The sequence below is a fragment of the Herpailurus yagouaroundi genome, unplaced genomic scaffold (assembly GCF_014898765.1).
Source record: "Herpailurus yagouaroundi ecotype Mexico unplaced genomic scaffold, PumYag 182, whole genome shotgun sequence".
NCBI classification, from domain to species: Eukaryota; Metazoa; Chordata; class Mammalia; order Carnivora; family Felidae; genus Herpailurus; species Herpailurus yagouaroundi.
The window spans coordinates 4,859,756-4,866,532 of record NW_024412413.1 but is presented as its reverse complement, the minus strand read 5'-3'; positions in this window follow the sequence as shown (position 1 = coordinate 4,866,532).

Below are 6,777 nucleotides of genomic sequence, written 5' to 3'. Positions count from 1 at the left end.
GCCCGTCCTCTCAGGCTTCTCCTCCCGGGTCTTTTCGTTACCAGCGTGAGTTCTGATGTCCCGAGAAGCTGTTCTTCCCGAGGATTCTGCTAAGAAAAGGCCGCTAGCCAAGGCAGCGGGGGTGGGGGTGCCTTAGGGAGAAATAAAGCCGGAAGTCAAGCCCCGTCCCATCCAGCTCTGTCCCGCGTGGCCTCAGTCTACACATCTGCATAGTGGGGATGATCACGGGGCCTGACCTCCGGAGTTGCTACAGACGTTCAGGTCGGGAAATGTCCGTGGAGCCGCCAGCAATGAATGCCGTTAGCGTTCGGGGCCGGAGTGCGGTGCTTTGGGCAGAAGTTACTGCTCGCCACCCCATCTCCTGGGGTTTGCGTGTTCCTGCTGGAAAAAAAGCAGGGGCAGGGGAACGAAGGGGTCTCCAGTGTGCTGGCGCTGGGGCCGGACCTTTCCACGCGCGGACGCGGGGTTCCCGGACGTGAGGTCAAAGCCAGGGCCCCGGGGGCTGGCGATGCAGTAGCGTCCTCGGTCTGCCTTCCCGAATGACCGCAAAGCGGAGGGCTCGCGTCGGAAATGTATTCTCTCGCGGTTCTAGGGGCCAGAAGGCTGAAATCAAGGTGTCAGCATGGGCTCAGCGTCCTTCCTTGTCCCCTCTTGGCTCTCTTTGGCTTGTGGCCACATCCCTCCAGTCCGCCTGTCTTCCCGTGGCCGTCCTCCCTCTGTGGCCATCTCGTGTCCTTCTTATAAGGGCATCAGTCACGGGACGTAGGGTAGGGCCCGCCCTCCTCCAGTATGACCCTGCCTCAACTTGGTCACATCTGCAAAGACCCTGTGTCCACACGAGTTCACGTTCACAGGTGCCAGGACTTAGGAACTCCATCGTGTCTTTCTGGGGGACACAACTGTACCCACGACAGGAGAGCAGTCTGGAAACCGTCCCCAGGACTCAGCCCAGCAGGCAGATGGCTCTGTCTGTACCCGAGTCGAGTCTGCGGCGCTGGATGGGGCCGTCGGGGTCCTTCTCCTTGGAGGAGGCTGGGAGGGGCGGGCACCTGGGTGGCAGTGGCTTGCCTCCCCCCACCCTGCAGGCTGCCGACGTAGCCTCTAGGCGTGATGGTGATTACGTGCACACGAAACAGCAGCAGCTGCTCTTCATTCCAGGCCTGCTCTGTGCTGGGCCCGCTGCCTCGTTCGCGAAGGTCATCAATGCACTGACGTGGCGTGCGGGCAGCCTGCGTTGGAGTCCTGGCCTGGCTGCGTGACCTTGGACCGGTCGCTTAACCTTCCGGGGCCCCGGCTGGCTCCCCTATAGACCGGGATGACGTGGGTGGCTGCCTCCGTCTAAAATTGCCGGGGAAGTCGGGGATGAGCACCACAACGTGCCCGGCCCATAGCGAGTGCTCCGAAAGCATCGTCCGCGGTCACTGCTCTCACCGCACCCTCACGCTCACGCTGGGAGGTGCGTGGTTTTACCCCCCCCCCCTTTCTGTGTCCATCCGAGGAGACGAGGCTCCAGGAGGTTGAGAGGCTGGCAGGGGAGGTGGCCCGGCAGGGAGCCGCCCCGGTTTTGGGGGGACTGTGCAGCCTACCAGCTCCACTGTACCACACTTCTGCTCTGCCTTTACGCTCACCGCGCCCCGGGCACCTATTTATAGACCAGAATGAGGGTTATACAACGCCTTCCCCGGGAAGGGTCCGGGGAACTGGTTGTTCAAGACCTCGTTCGCCGATGGGAACGTGAGGTTTGGAGAGAGAGTCCCGCGGATGCGTTTAGGGGCTCGTGGTGTCGGAGACAGGGGGCCTCTGCTGATCGGACCCCCCCTCACCCACCTCTAGAACAGGATCCAGAGCAAGAGGAGGGGGAGTGTTCTGAGAGCAGAGGGCAGAGACCGCCAGCTTGGGGAAGAGCCCCAGATGGGGTCCCGGTGGCGTGGGATGGGGGGCTGGGGGCCCAGCGGGCAGAGAGCGGACTTGAGGGGCACACGAAGATGTTAGGAGACGTCAGACAGGACGGGAGCTCCCCCCATGATGGCAGAGACCACGTCTTTCTTGTCCCCTGCTGTATTCGCCTCGAACGGGGGCTGGCACGTAGTAGGTGTTCAATAAATGCGTCTGCAGTGTTTATTAAAGCACTGGGGAGGTGGGTTTTGTCTCTCCAGTGGCACCGCATCCCAGCTCCAACCCTTCCCAGCCGACAACCCCCTGAGCAGGCAACTTAACCCCACTCGGCCTCAGTTTCCACATCTGTGAAACGGGAGTAATAATAGTCGAGCCCGGCTCTAAGGCCACCAGAGGGACATTTCCTCTGGAGTGGCTTGAGGGCAGGACCCACGCACCCCGGGCTTGGCAAGCGGGAACCCCCGTGAGGCCCCCCCCCCACTCATGAAAGATAACACGTGTCGCTCCTGACGGGCCCGACGCCCATCCCGCCTTGGAGGACGGCCTGCTGTCCGGCCTCGGGAGGGTCACTGAGAACGGCGCATTGCAAAGCCATCAGAGACGACCAACCTAATCACAGGCGACCCTGACTCGGGAATCTTTGTGCCACGCGGCCATAACCGACCCGTGGTGACAGTTGAATTGTCTCATCCCACCTCACCCCCTCGTGGGGCAGGCGTGTCACCATCCCTGTCCGTCCCCGAGAAGGGAGGGATGAGCCGGCGCTCCTCCCGCGGCTCGCCGTGCCCGGTGTCCAAGACCCCAGGGTGCTGGACGGACTTTCCCAGTCAGCTTTGGAGAGCACCAGCCTTCGCCACCGGGGGGCAGAAGCACCCCCGCTCAGAGCAGGCAGTGCCTGGGAGTGGGCAAGGCGCAGGCCAGCTGAGGACAGTTTCGGTGACAGTGACAGTGACAGTGACGGGGCTGGCGGCCGTCCACCCCCTCACCCCCAAGCTGGCCCGGCTCCAGCTTCCGCTCAGCCACTCGCTGACTGTGACTTTGGGCACGGGCCTCCCCCCACCCCCACTCTCCAGCCTGGATGAGCCTGGACGCCACGGTACAGCCACAGTGACGGTCCCCGTGCCCTGCTTCTCTGCCCACCCCTGGGCCCCCTTCCTACCCGGCCCCTTCGGGACGGGCTGAGTCCCCACTTCGGGTTGGCATACAGGAACAGGCTGGTGCCCCGGAGCTCCAGAACTCTCCCTGGTGGACTCGAAGTCTGGAGGCCTGGCTTCTAGAGCTGCACTGACTTCCCGCAGTCCATTCTGGGTGTCAGACTGTCCATCTGTGCATGAGGGGCTGAGCCAGGCTCAGGGGTGTGCAGAGCCCAGGGCACACGAGAGTCCTCTCAGATGCTCATTAGTAAGCCCCAGGCCCTGCCCCCAAAGATCCTGACATGAAGAGTTTCAATGCCACGAGCCGGGCTGCAGGTGCCAGGCCCGTCCTGAAGGTCACTGCCGGTCCCAGTGCTTTACCTGTGATGACAAAACCTCTGGGCCAGCCCCTCAGCACCGTCATACCTCAGGGATCAGAGACACCCGGGTCACCATCTCCGGCCACGTCCACAGGGAGCACGGGACCTCTAAAGGGCTCTATGGGTTCTGGTTTCCCCTGTCCCTCAAACTCACCAGTGGAGGCTTGGGGAAAGGGAGTGGCGGAGGACAGGGCCCCTAATCCTCAACCCCATCCGTGTTACAGATGGGCAAACTGAGGCCCTAGAAATCACCGGACTCGGTGGAGGGCTGGTGGCCCACAGTTCTGGCCGCTCCCTCCCAAGTCCTGGGATCCCTCCTAGTGACCAGTGCCTTGTACCAACTCCCAATACCCACTCGACTAGCAGGTGGGAGTGTGGGACGAAACTCGGGTCCCGGGCAAGGAGAGGGCGCGTTTGGGGCCATCTGGCCTGCCACCCCTGCAATACAGTGGCTCAGTCCCCGACCGCTTTTCAGGCCTAGAAGACCCCGTAAGTGAGCAGAGGGCCTGGTGGGCGCCCAGAACCCCTTCGCCCGCCCGCGGGGCCAGCTCTCAGCGCGAGCTATCACGTGGGGCCTCAGGCCCAGGAGGCCTGGTCATCTGATGCTTCCCAGGAAGCCAGAAATCAGGGTTTCTATGTCAATCTCTCCATTGTGAAACCTTGGCTGTATTCAGTTTTGTTTTTTGTTTCTCTTGCCCACACCGCAGGCTGCACAGAACACACTCGGGCTTGACTTGTTTCTTGGCCACCGAGCAACCCCCCTCTCTGGGGGGGGGTTGTGATGGCCTCGTCTGCTCCTGGCCCGTGCCTCAGGTTCCAGCCCTGGGGGCTGGCTGCTCCCCTCGGAGCCCCAGCCCCACCCCCCATATCCTGGGGGTAAGTCACCTGCCAGGACACCAAGGCAGCCACACCTTCCCCTGACTCGTCACCACACCCTTGCTCCGGGCTATTGGGTGTAGACAGATTTTACAAAGGTCTGCAGCCTGTCGGGGGCTGGTACAGCCACAGCTAATTCCCGAACACGGGCTGTGGGACTCCTGATGGCTTTCAAGGGCCATCCCCGGGATTTCTGGCTGGCCACTTCTCCCAGAGCCCTGCTCTCCGCCGCCGCTCCCGAGACCCCCTCCCGGCCCCTCCTCTTCTCCCCTCCTCCTGCCTCCCACACGCGCTGCCCTTACCCATATGTCACCCATTGCCCCTGTAATTCCTCATCCAGAAGGGCCCGCCTCCCTCCCACCTTCAGCCTGCCAGCGCGAGTCAGGGTTCTTCTCCACTGGTAGTTACTCCATTCAACCAAATACATCCTGCATCCCTACTGTGCGCTGGGCTTGGGAATGCAGTGCTGAGCCAGGTGTTACAGTCCCTGCCCCCCTGGCTCCAGGCAACAGGATGGAGAAGTCACCAAATGACCGGAGGGCAACCCCAGAGCCTAACCCGGGGTGAAGGCAGCTGGAGAAGGGAGTGGGGGGGGGGGGGGTGGATGGCTGGCACTGGAAGACGAGTCTGCTTCCTGGCCTGGGGAGGTAGCGGAGGGGGTGGAGGGAGCCTACAGGGTCCACAGGTGTTTCTAAAGGGGTGAGAGACCATGTGACTGGGTACAGGGGAGGAAGGGACAAGCTCAGTCCCTCCTGGCCTGTCACTTCTCACCAGGTCATTCAGGTCTCAGCCTGGGGTGGTGAGCTCTGCAGGGGTCCACGGTCTCCAGTCTCCGCTCCGTCGATCTTGAGCTCAAGGCCAGGGAGTCTGTCGGTCATGACTCTGCCTCCCTAGGATGAGGGTAATGTCTGGCAAATAGCAGGTGCTCAGGAAATGCCGACTGATTTTAACTGGGCAATGTACCCTTGCGAGGTTCTCCCACACTTCACACGGGGCTTTCTTGGCCCTTGAAGCCACTGCTTGGCCTGACCTTGGCAAACCATCCGGCCTGGGTCATCTGGGTCATTCGGCAGAAAGAGCCCCAGCTTTGGGGGCTGAGCCAGGCCCTGCCACTGCCTCCTGCAGGCTGATTCCTGTCTCTACACTGCATCAGACTGAATTGGCTGGCCCCCATCCATGGGATGGAAGGAACCCCTTTCTCAGGGGGCGCAGGGGGCACAGGGGGAAGATTCCTGGGTTCTGCCATCGAGGGGAAGCAGGAGATGTGCACACCGGGCATAAGGGACGCAGTGGCCTCTGGGCCTCAGTTACTTCTTCTGTACAACATGGTGGGGGGCTCTGAGCATCCCTCACCTGCTGAGCCCCTCTGAGGATCAGCCCCCCCTTTCTCCCCACTGATTTACAAAGGAAGCGCTTATGGAAAGACATGGGGCAGGGGTTGTGGTATCACCAGAACGTGCTCAGCACAGGCACGGCCCCAGGAAAGGCCCAGGATGTAGGTGCCCTGTTTGATTGGGGGTGTGGGGGGAGGTGGGGGTTGGGGCGCATGCCGGTGCCGCGTGCTTAGGAGACCCGGCCTGGCCCAGCTTCGCCGTTTTCTGATTGTATGACGTCGGGCAGGTTATTTCACCCCCTGGGGCCTCATCTCCTCAACTGGGAAATGGGGCGAAGCGTTGCTACTTCTGCATCAACTATACTCAAAAAAATTAAAACTAGACCGAGAATTCCTGCCTCACAGAGGGCGACCGGCCTGAGACCAAGCATCGAAAAGTGCTGTGTAAAGCATGGGGAGCACGGAGGCGGTGCCCTCCCTTCACTGGGGTCCCTCTCCCCAGCCGCAGAGGCTTGGGGGACCCACTTGTTTTCACCACTCCCAGATACCCACGGGGCGGGGGGAGCAACGGCGTTGCCGGTTTCCTGGAGAGGCCACGCCTGACTCCCCCAGCCCCCAACCTGGCAACCCCGCCAGGTCAGAGTGCGATTAGGGTAGTCAGGCCCGGTGGGGTGGGGTCCTGGCCACGGAGCCCGAGGGGGCTGAAAATCTCCGCCAGGTGTTCGTGAGAACCTGGGAGGAGTCTGTGTCCACGTGGCAGGGTCTTGAGGGATGTGTGCGGGCACAGTCTTTGTGGGGAGGGATGGCAGGGCGGTGGTGACTTTGGGCGAGGCATTGGCAAAGGGGGTCTGGTCGGAGCGTTTTGTGTGTGTGTGTGTGTGTGTGTGCGCGCGTGCGTGTGTGGCCGCAGTGGCCGGCTCAGGGCCGACGCTTGGGTTGGGTCGTGCGTCCCATGGGTGTTGGTTTCCTGTGAGCACACGCGGCCCTCGGAAGACGAGGGGTCCAAGCACGACCCGGAAGGGCACACAAAGGGGACGTCGGGAGGCTGCGGCCACCGAGGCGCGGGGCCCCGTCCCCGCTACGTGGCCACGCCCCTCCCGGCCCCGCCTCTGCACACGCCCCCTCGCCTGAGGCACCGCCTCGTCCCCGCCCCCTGCCC